Genomic DNA, 12286 nt, shown 5'->3' with positions numbered 1-12286 from the left:
CCCCTGCACTTAACTTTGTTTTGCTATCTTTAAAATATCAGTCTGTTTCTCTCTATCTAATTGCTCTCATTTTCTGTTCCCCCAGATCAAACACATGAGATAAGTAGAGTCAGATATAGAAGAGTCTGAAAAATGTGCATGTCTGCCATCAGGGCGGGTATCACTGGAAATGTTTTCATACTTGCACTTAAAACATCTATATTTAAAATGTAATACTAGCTCTGAAATGATATGTTTCTATAATGAATGCATCTTTCTAAAAAAAACTGTGCAATCTAACCATGATAAATGTATTTACTCCACAGAACTACCCATCAAATGGCAGAAAACTTGAGTATTGTAGAAATTCAATATATTTTCTCTATAGAAATTCATTTTTTCTGAACTTTTTGACGTTTTCAATACCTTGTAAATAAATACACTCCAATACAGATACCACATAGTATTATTTTTGAGTATCCAGCCCCACCTGTCATGAGTACACATTGCATCACTCTCATATTGCCCAAGGCTGGCCAACACTCTGCCTGATGAAACTGAGCTGAAACCAGACCAGCTCTGCTCTGTCTGTGTGCTCCAAGGCCTGCCCATGACTGGTTATGCAGCCGAAACCTAAACCTTGTGGTTATTCTGCGTAATTACACACACACACACACACACACACACACACACACACACACACACACACACACACACACACACAAAGGCAAATTGATTTTGTCTCTGGACTGGAAAGATGGGAGGAGTTGGGAGAATTGGACAGCCCCGTTGATGACAGACAAGTGAACTCATCAGGAGCGTCATGGCGGACTCAGGTTATGAGCTGAATAGAGCGACCCAGAGCCAGCACCTTAGATCAGAGGCCAGTATACACACAACACAACTCAGATGATATGAGTAAGAGGGCAAAAGCCAAGTCATTACTCAAAGCTTAAATTAAAGGTTCTGGGTAAATGAAATATATAATTTTCCCGTCAACACAAAAGTGAGTGGAGTGCATACACAGGATCCTGCTGTCTTAACATGCAATCTGTAGTGCCAGGGTCGACTTTTCCCCTTTAATGACGCACTACTTTAACCTTTCTGTCTCTTAGCTCGGAGATACTGTAATGCTCGCTTGATACTGGCATTCCTTTATCTTACATTTCAGTACAACAGTGCCGTTACTCTCCTGTGTGCTTACTTGAAAACTTTTGAAAGCGCATTCATACATATTCTCTTTCAGTGCATTCATTAAGGTACCTTTGTGCTCATGCCGGTTTGCTTCAAGCCGCTCTCTCACAGGGGAAGAATCAAGGCTTTGAAATCCTTAAACCTGCTTGAGAACCAAAGTGTCGTTATTCATATTGATCGGTTCCATACTTTGATCAAAGAATGTGTTAATCAGCTAATTTCATGCGTTGCTGAACCTTTTCCCTTTGCTCCCTGTAGCACGCTTGTGGAAAAGGGGGAATATTCTCTCTTTCTATTGCAACACAATAAAATACAAGTTGTTACTCCTCTGCTGGCATTATTTACATATACTGATCCCTATATCTATAAAGGATTTGTGAGGCATTTGGTTTATTCAGTTGCTGCTTGTCTCAATTACCGTATGGATTATTTGAGCAAAATGTAGTATGACTTTAGTATAATTGCAAGACGAGTAACTTTCTTGATGGTGACACAGTGGAAAACATCCAATAGTGTCATATTGTTTTTATCTGCATCCTTTTATCCTGCACTTTTAAAGATTTGTCCTGTCTTCAAAAACACCATTACTTTATACTGTGTGTACGTGTGTGGAGAGGGATTTGACAACAAACATCTCAAGTGCTTCAAAGTAGGTTCATAGAAGAAAACACTAGGAATCTCTGAAGAGGATTTTCTTTTTAACTGTTATGACTCATTGTGTATCACTGAACTCAGAGAATCGTTGAGCATTATCCAAAGAAGGTGGGGACTTATCTGAAATTAAAACATGGGGTGGATGAAGAGATGGGGCTGGGTGGATGCAGGGATGCCATTGGGGTTATGAAGCCACTGGAGTTATGAAACCTCCTATTGCAGGTGTTTCATTGAAACACTGATTTGACCTATATCTACACTATACCCACACTTCCCTGATGTTGCTCCTACAATTGTGCATTCAGCAGTCCAGGAACCCATTGTGCCAACGCTAAGACACTAACTGAAAAGCCCACTCAAATGCATAGTACCAAGTAGATTAAGTCCAGAGCATCGTCCTCTGTTCTTGAGCAGTTGAACATGTGCAGAAAAGGGAACACAAGGAGAATAGGTTGGGAGGAGATTGGGAGTGTCCTGAAATGCCAAAGGGTGGGGAACTTTAATTACAAAACCGAGACAGGCCAGAAAGTGAGTTTTGGAAGCCAGAAATCTCAGCACCTGATGTAGTAATTGTTAAGTCACTGGTATTGATCAACAACCCTTTCAATATTATGCTCATTTTGTGCCACGGGCTTGTAAAAACCTTACAGGTTTTACATCTTGTCACAATCAATGCCAATGTCAATGTTTTAGAGCTACAGTGAAGGTCATTAGTATTGTTTAATTAGCATAATTATTAGCATTTTATTGTCAGATTGACAAAATGTACAATATGTCAACATGCAAAAGACAATGTGAAAGTGAGTTTAACACTGTAACACTTAAACACAAGCGCTCCACATGTGTGCAGGGTTTAGAGAGACAAAATTCCTCTGTCTACAGTATTTAGTTAAAAGGCATGGGGGCACAGGATGGGGTGTGTCACATGTTGTCAGGGGACCCAGAATTCTTTGCAGCGCTCCTACCTGTCATTAAAGGTAGCAAAAAACATTAACCCTTACTCAGATGTTCCAGAGAGCTCTAATGCTCTTTAGCAGGAGAGGGCTCATGTAGCCTTGAAGGCATAATGACTATAACGACTGGAGGACATAATGGTTTTAACATGGCTTCTGCAGAAGAGCTTGTGCCATGCCTCCTTTTCACTGTCTTATGTTCAAAAGCACTTTCTGTAATGAAACGACCAAACTCGGCCGTCTTTCAAAGGTAGTCAGATGGGGTTCGATAATGTCTTTTCTTTTTACAATGTAGGCAGTGATCTCATATTGATGATTACATTCTCTGCTCTTATAGTCTATGATGTGACAGATAAAAAGATGAGTCACAGTTACAGAGATCTGTGTGGAATGAATTGCTTTAAAATCTACGGGCATGAAGGTTATTTTGTTGGTTGATAATGTCTTTGTATTTACCATTTGCTTTCTGCTACTGGTGCGAGCTGCTGGTGCGAGGCCCTTCGGTAAGGATCAGACTCTTCTCTGGAGAAGTCCAGGCTACCATCCAGTTAAAATGAAGCCAGACCAGAGAGAGGTCTTTTTGCTCAAGCTAGGATTACCCATAAACCCCTCATACCTGCAGCTTGCACGGAAGTCTTCCCCTCCTTGTTCCCTCAGCAGAGGGCCAGGCTCCAGGGATGCTCCATCCTCAGCTTACCACAATCCTTTCTCCAAACACTCTGGAGAGACTTTCTTTTTTTTACCCCGCTGATCCTCTTGTCTCTTACGAGTTCTGTTTTTTCCCTGCTTTCTCCTCAAGGTCTTGCCAGGCTACTTGCGTGACTAGAGGGAGTGGAAAAAAAGGTTTCAAAACCCATTGGCACGCGAGCCCCAAATCTATTTTTGGAGAGTGTTCTTTTTTTCTTTGAAAACAAAAAAAGCCACAGGGAGAAATAGGCAATAGTGGGGTGAAGGGGGTCTGTTTCTCATTTGGCCGGCCCTGCCTCCTGTCCTGCCCCGCCAGCGTCAGAACCACAGCACTGGGGAAAGAGGGTGGCTCAGACTAGGGAGGAGAAGTGTTTTTCCTGCAAAACCACGGCCAAAACTATGGACCCTCATCTTAGCCCCTGTCACTTAGCAACAGGCCCAACCTGCTTCCCATTACTAGGCCATCTGCTTGTGTTTCAGGCTTTACTTTGTTTTGATTTGTTTCGCCCCTTTTAACTTTTGCCTTAAATTCACCATGATAAAATTACTGCATTTGAATTCCTCGTTCATTGTTAATTCATTTTCATCAGGCATTGTTTTGTAGGCCTGCTGCAGAAGCGTTCAGTGCCATGTGGCCCATGGCTTAATTCCACTCTGTCTCGGTGATTTGTTGCAGTAATTGTGTACAGCACTTTGTGGAAGAGACAGACGATGAGATAGGAATTCAATAAATTATGGATGAGGCGTTTATTGTTTGACAGATGTGAATATATTGTCAACTGTTTGGGGTTGATATGGAACAGTTTGGTTCACAGTAAAGTATTTTTGAAGTCTGTATTGCATATGGTCTGCGATGGATTTGTGCATTAAACAGGCACAGGATTCTGTGCTTTAAGCTGGTGTTGGTGTTTCCCACCCATTTCCTTGAAGCCACTGTAAAACAATGACATTGTTAGACATTGTTGCACTAGCAACAAAATTACCAGCCGCAGCGTAAATGCCCTGTAAAGATTTCCATCCCTTAATTTATTCGACAACAACAAAGTTAGCATAATTCAGAACTGGTGTATGCTATGCTTTTGGACTGTTGATGAGAATGTTTGTTTATGCCAAATTCAGATTGCTGTTATTCTGTCAAGAAAGGCTAGAAATGACATAGGATTTTGTCTGAAAAGAAACCAATAAATTAAAAGGATGATGAAGTAATTGTTTATGAAGTCTTTTATGTAGGACTATTAAGGCTGACAACTAATCTAAGCTTATAATGACACCAGTTGTAATTATGCCAGTTCAGGCAAAAGATGCTGCAGTCTGTCAGACTGACGGGCCAAAACATTATGGTATGAATGAAAACGGAGAGCCTTGTGGTTGTGGAGCATAATGATTCACAGCAGTGCGCTGCTGCCCTGATGACGAAGTGTTTCCCATTGCTGATACTGTGATGGGAAATTTCTTTAGAGACTCAGGAAAACCACCGTGCCCTCAACTGAATCTGTCAAATTAAAACAAAAGCATCTTAGGTTTCATATATTGCAGCAGAGTAGATGCTTAGATATCATAATTTATTAGTTTAGACGACCATGGCCTGGCACCTAGACCCCTTGTTATCCACTTAAATTTCTTAAATGCAAAAATTTCATTGTTGGTGCATACTGTATACAGGTGAGATAGACACTTAAAAGTTATCATGCTGTCAACAAATAATTTACATGCATCTACCCCATATAATGGATTTTACTGTATTTTCTCTTGTGAATACAGGTGTAAGCAGAATGGATATGTACATATTCCCTATGTAACCTAGGTTCCCTGAAGCCAAGTACAATGCTGGTATAGGAAACATGCCTTCATTAACACCACAGTGGAAGTCTTTATTTTATTATGCCAGAAGGACAAATGTGCTTAGTACATCAGGGACATTCTCTCTGTCCTTGGGTCATTTATAAAGGTTGTACAGGTGTTCATTCCTCATAGTTTTTGTGCTCTTTACCTTGGTTGATAGACTCTGTGTCACCTTAATAGAAAACTGTCTGGCAGGGGAAGTGCTTTTGCTATGAAATTGTCATTTGTATAGAGTGGAATCAAGTGAATCAAAATGAATCAATTCCTTGTTTTTGGGCAAATCAAAGTTGGTTAAATAATCAGACTTCGCCCAAATTGTTTAGATTGGATTTTGACTGGGGAAAGAGTTTGCTGCCCTGTGATAAATCATCTGTATGACAATTTTTTAAACTTTTTTTTATATGGTTTGTTTTGGGCATGAACAAAAACAGCTGGGCTTAGGCAAGAACAAAATCCTTGCACAAGGTTAGAATGACAGTCCAGCAAAAGGTTGCTTTGGTACGGTTTCTGAAAGGCAACAACAATCTCTGATTTAGGATTAGGCAAGAAAACTGACCGTGGCGAAGGTTAGGGAAAAGATTAAGCAGTATTATCAGCGCCGCCTCTCCATATACTTATCTCTCTTAGTCCAGGCCAAAACAAATCAGACATAATAGACCAAACGTTCATATATTTTTCTTCATCAATTCTTTCACCTCATAACATTGCATGAGGTTTTGAATCTTTGAAAAAATAAATTGTTTTGTTGTCACATTGCTTTGCTTGAGAAGTTACCATGTTGATCTAACCTTGTTAGTGAGAGTTGGGATTATTTTCTTTAGTTCTGTATCTCCATGGGACTCTGGCTCAGTGAAAGCCAAGGCCTCTGAGAGCCAGATTGATGGACTGAATGCAAACAGTTTCCAATTCCTTTCCTCATAGAGAATCATAGAAATAAGGTTTAGAAACATCGATTTGTTCACCTCCTAAAAAGAGAAGCAGCCGCAGGCAGTTTCAGAGTAAAACAGTTTCGCCACAGGATGGTCTGCCAACAGACAACTTCCATCTCCCGTTAGTGTACAAGTGCTGAAGCAGAAGGATTATTAGATGTCCATAATGCCACATATACTTTCCAGACAGATTTGGTCAAATAAACCTCATACCAAGCCCCAACTCTTGTATCCCAGGTACTCAGCGCTCAGCACCTGCTTCAATATCTCTGCAGTGTCTTCCATCCCACACTATCCATCGACGGAACATAAATCTAGGAAAATGAAAACATGTGCTGACAGGCATAAGTAAGTCGACCAGAAGAAGGCATAAGTCATTTTCATCTCTCTCTTTTTATTATATCATACGTTTAACTATGTGTTTTACTTTGGAAAATATATGAATAACTGTGCCAATCTTTTACGTATTCAGCTTCATACTGGGAACAAAAAATTTTACTAAGGTCGGCTGAATTCTCAGGAACCACTGGCAATATTAATTATTATGTAAATGAAAAACACGGGCAACCTGGCAAACTCAGACTGTGTATTAATGATGTGGACTCAGTTCATTATTCTGAAAGTGACAACACCTTGAAAACGTAGATAGCTCACTAGGGATGAACTTTTTATTTGTCGCCCAAGGTACAGTATGTGAATCCATTTGTGGCTGATGACCTTCAGAACACATTGAAAAAAATATATATATATAGAGAGAGGGACTGCACAAAATACAAATGGACCAGTGCCAGACAACAGCACAATAAGTTTATTTGAAAAGTTGACATGCCCGGCTGCATTGGCAAGAGGAGTTATTTATGGCTGAAAATTTTCCAGTTGGCTACAAGTGAAAGAGCATGGAGAAAAATCGAATCCCTAATGCTAATTAATCTGCTGAAATCATTAATATTGTTGACAAAAAAATATATATAAAAGACATGAAAGGGACTTACATGCAATTTTGGAATTGCGATTTGACTAGAGGACCGATGAGCAGATTTCTAAATGTTAGTTTAGGCCTGTTGCGCGGCCTGGATATTAATTCTGTGTTCCTCTTGATGGTATGGAGCAGAGGGGATAGTAAAATAAGCATTGGTGTGTTTGTGTTTTCTTTGAGCCAGAGGGATTCCAGCATGGTCCCACCAGACAGACCAGTATGGCTACCAGCCTTGAGGTTTGACTGGCAGACTGACATACTTACCTCATCAGTCACTGCACACTTTCTCTCATTTGCATACGATACTTGGCTGTGGGAAAAAGGTGGGCACAATAATACAGTTACTGCCAAAAAGGCAATAATAATTTATGATGATCCCCGATGATGTTTATATCAAATACACACACTCTCTACCGCTTTGAGGATTTATTATGGCGCACACGATGAATCGAGAACATATGGCAGAGCTTAGCTGCCAAGACCTTTTTTTTTTCCTAAGGCATACTATCCTCAGAGCTAGATGAGGAGTGGTGAGATTTCTTACATTGTATGAGGATGTTAGCACAAAGGTAGACAGTCACACAGGAGCTAGTGATTAGTGTGCTTTCTTCAGCTAAAGCTCTTAAATTTGTCTTACTTATTATTATCGTGTCTATTCCAGATACCCCAAAAATGCTCCACAAATATTTAAGCGGGAAAATCCATTTAGCCTTCCACTTTTAACATTTCACATTAAATTGCAAAATGACAGCTGAAAGCTGTCAGCTGAAAAATACAGACGAGTCTATTGCAATGTGTCTCAATCCTGGTCCTGAACCACAGAACTTGAATGGGTTGAACGGTCATTCCCATTCAAATCAACGTTCCTGGATGGTTGGAACGACGGCCATTTTTATGTGTACTGTTGGGCTAGCTTCAGTATAAACTGACTTACAACAAGTCACTGAGGCGAGAGGTACAATCTTTGATAATGCTACGATAACCTTGTCGCTAACGTCAGCTTTCAGTTGAGTTTTGACAGTTTGTTAAGCCCTCAACATACACATCTGCTCAGTTCTCAAGCAAGTGGCAGACTTTACAGTCTTAATGCCCAGAATTGTGTTGTCACCATTAACCCTTAAAATTCTATAATCACCATTTTTTTAAATTACCATGACAACCAGTGGAAGGACTGTTCTATCCATTCAAGTTCTGTGTCCTGAACCCAGCGCTCTGTTGGTTCATTCCAGCTGTCTAATCAGAGACTGATTTACACCTGGGATGCCAGGTGAATGCACTTCACTGCAATTAACTATCTTTTAGGATAAAAAACAGCAGTACTCTGGGTCTTGAGGACCAGGATTGAGAGCCACTTTTCTCCCTTTTCCCAATTTTAAACCACTCAAACTTGCATGTTTACAGTTATTATGAAAATGGGTGTACTGCACTCTATAATCTGCTAGCTCTATCATTGTATGGTTAAACACACATATTGCTCATATTGTTCACAATTGCTTTTAGGGCTCTCTTTTGCAATATAAAAGTAGAATTGGTGTGCAGCATGTGTTTATCTGTTGTTCAGAACAGAATGAGTCAGTTTGGCTTTTATTTGTACCTCCATTCACATGCAATAATCCCCTTACCTACCTGTACGCAGATTGGAGTTTTAGTTATACAAACATTTCTTGGAGGCAGAGCTGCTCTAGAGGCAGAAATAATCTTATTCGTTGAGTTAAACCTCAGTAGGCGGAGGTGAGAGCATTCTGGCAAGGTGTCACTGTTCCATATATAAAATATCTCTGGGTCAGAAACTATAGGTCTGCTGAGCCAGTCCTTGGTCAAAGTAAGTCTCATGTGCAAAGCTTGTTCCCTGAGACTGTTACGAATGAAACGGAGGATGTGTCTTTCATGATCCTTTAAGTCATAACTGGATTGAGTCTCCTGCAGTGCCTTGCCCATTTCTTGACTTTGTGCTGAGTTGTGGAAAAAGTAAAGCATCACAATGAGTTGTGTAGTCACCGCATGGGAGTAAGGGTTTTATGGCCACCATGCTTATGGCCACCATGCTGGTGGTTATTTGTCAGTGGTCTCATGAATGGCTTCAAAAGCCGCAAGTCAAATAAAATAAGTAACTAAATACTTATACATAACAGTATAAATCAGACAGTGGAGATGAATCGTAGTGCTATATGGAGTACAGCCTGTACATGGGGGAAAGAGGGTATTATAAAATAAAAATTAAACATTTTCAGTCATTATCATTAAATGGTTTTTGAATAAGACATCTGCAAATCAGTGCTTAGAGACAAAGCACAAGATAATGCCAGTTTGCTACTGAATAGAAAAGCTCAAATCCATCAGAAGCAAGTCTGGAAGCATTTTGAGGCCTTTTCTGCCTAAATTATCTTTTATTTTCTGCTGTAAACATTTTTGGTATCATTTTACCCAACATAGACTGCACTTCCCTCTGCTCACTCATTTTGTGGTTGGGTCAGGAGCTATGATCTTTTTTCTACTAGCTGTTTACATGTGGGTGTCAGAGCCAGGCGTGAAAGAGCTTCTCCAGTTTCCATTATACAATCACGTACTGAATGCTCGGTGCACTTCATTTGTCTGTGAGCAGCTTACTGGCTTTCAAGGCCATAGTATGCCATCTGCTCAAGTGCATTTACAATATCAGAGAAACTTTCTTTCAAAACATACTACTTTGATAAGAGAAACAAGTTGAAAAGGTTACATGAAAATGTTGAATGAGTGTGTAAAAGAGTGTGTATTTAAATAAGTGTGTAGATGGATGATGAAAAGAAAAATTAAAAGCATAGTCCACAGTTTCTATGTAGTGTGAACATGTTGATTGTTTTTATACTGTTTTTGGCAATACTCTGGTGATGGAGTGTTCAGGTGACAGCATAGCTATGGACCTGCAGAAGCAATGCACCATGGGAGACCTGAGAGCAGCACCATTCATCTTCCCTCAGCGTACACAGCTTGAATGCACTTGGATGAACTGTTCTTATTTTGGCGAGAGCTGCAAGTGCAATATGAAGTGAGTGAAACAAACTTATTGAATGTACCAGCAGAAATAGAAAAAAAATAAGACATAAGTTGTGTCCGTGCTTGATTTCAACAATTATTTATATTATATTCTTCCCATAGATAAGGACTTCTCTTTGGGAGTTAGCCATAAAATTTTACATCACATCATACAATGCAGAATAGATTCACATTTTATATTAATTGATGCTCTCTAAATTGATGCTCTCCTGTGCATTATGTCCATGTTATTATCTGTGTTTCCTTTTTTTGTTTCTTTTTTCTGTCACACATGTACAATGTTAGTTCAGTGGAATACACAAGAAATAATGCACTGCTGTGTCTGGATTCTTGGGTGCCATACTTCATCTCTAGTCTGGTAAGAGGACTTCTGCCATACTGTAAATCAATCTTCTACCCAACAACAGCATGGTGATTGTGGAAGGAGCCAAGTAGTTTGAACTGCACTTCTCCAGCCGGCCTTCTGGAACCGGCCCAGCTACTGAGAGAACTCCAAACAAGAGCGGTGTACTTCAAGTGGAAAGTATTCTAGCCTACAGTCCCATCTGCTTTCACTTTAAAACTTGATTCCCCTTCTAAATAGATACTGTCTACACAGCATGTGGACGATTGTATGTTTTTTCACTACACTTCACTTCAAAAATATTGATGTTAGGGAGATTTTCGCTCATCATTATAATCTGTTCACTACCTTAGGTCTACTTGGACCATTGATTAATGCAAATAGCATGTCATAAAATAGATTGTTCAAAGTTGCAAAACTTTCCGCTGCTCGCAGGATACCATTCAGTTTGAAACTCCATCAAAAATCCAGCAAAAATACCATTGACGTCCTCATAAATTTCTTTCTTGTTCCTTTGAGATGATAACTGATAAGTTACAAAAAGTCCCTGATCAGCCCCCAAGTCGTTAATAGTATTTGAATTATTGTGGCCAGGAGAAATAATTCACATAATAACAGAAGTTTAATTTGACACATAATGCATATGCATACACACAATATTTTATATGTTTTATATGTTTATATGTTGTGTCCATTATGCCCTGGTGGCTTAATGGCTAGACTGTTCTACAACCAAAAGATCACAGCATCCATCCCTGCAACAGCTGATGTGTCCATCAATAGCCATGTGTCCTGTTGAAGCGTCCTGCAGCAAGGCACTAAACCCCTCTCTCATTGGAAGTTGCTCTGGATAAGCAATGAGTAATATAAACAAAAGAAACACATGGAGCTGGGACACATGAGCTTGTTTTTTTCCACAGTTTGACTTCTGATATCTGACGAAAATGACCTTGTCGGCCTGAATGAAAACTCAGCTGAAAAACTATGCAATAAGAAAGTCAGTGAAAAAAACATAGAGCAGAATAGCAATAAAGGAAATTACGCTAAAAGTGAGATTTATAATTTAGTTAAAGTGCCATTGGGATTGTCACTCTGCCCTGCTCACAAGCTCCTTTAACACCTAATTAAAGGCACACTATACCTTCAAAGCTGTAATCTTAAATAATTAGCTTAGAGAAAATCATTTTTTGGATGAACCTTCGGAATAAGCACTAAATTTTGCAACCATGGCTGGACACATTTTCCACCAATACAGCAGGTTCTCATACCGCCAACAGCCAACCAACCAACAGTCAACGTGTTTCACAGGTGGTCTATTGGAGTGCATATACTGTACATGTGGGATGACCTGACTACCTGTATATTTTGAAGGGAAGGTTGGGTTTGATTACCATGATGTCCGTTTGGCGAGACTAGAAAGGAGCCCGGCGTATTGGAATTGCTCCACCCGAGACCGAGATGCCGCGAGACAAGAGATCGTTGGGATCAAAAGCAGGTGTAGCAGGCCAAATAATGTAGTTCTGTTTATTAAACATTACAACATGAAAGATTTGATGATGACTGACTCAAAAAGGTCGCTACCCTCAAGACGTTACCTGCTGAGCTGCTGATTACTGAGCGGGCTGTTTCAAGCCAGCAGGGCCAGCCATCGAATTACTCTCTGATTGTTGGTACAATATAGATTCTGAACTGCTGA

This window comes from Centroberyx affinis, unplaced genomic scaffold, assembly GCF_046629955.1.
Source record: "Centroberyx affinis isolate AG114_WGS23_722 - 3 ecotype Tasmania unplaced genomic scaffold, CSIRO-AGI_Caff_v1 ptg001095l_1, whole genome shotgun sequence".
NCBI classification, from domain to species: domain Eukaryota; kingdom Metazoa; phylum Chordata; class Actinopteri; order Beryciformes; family Berycidae; genus Centroberyx; species Centroberyx affinis.
Note: the sequence above shows the minus strand (reverse complement) of the source record.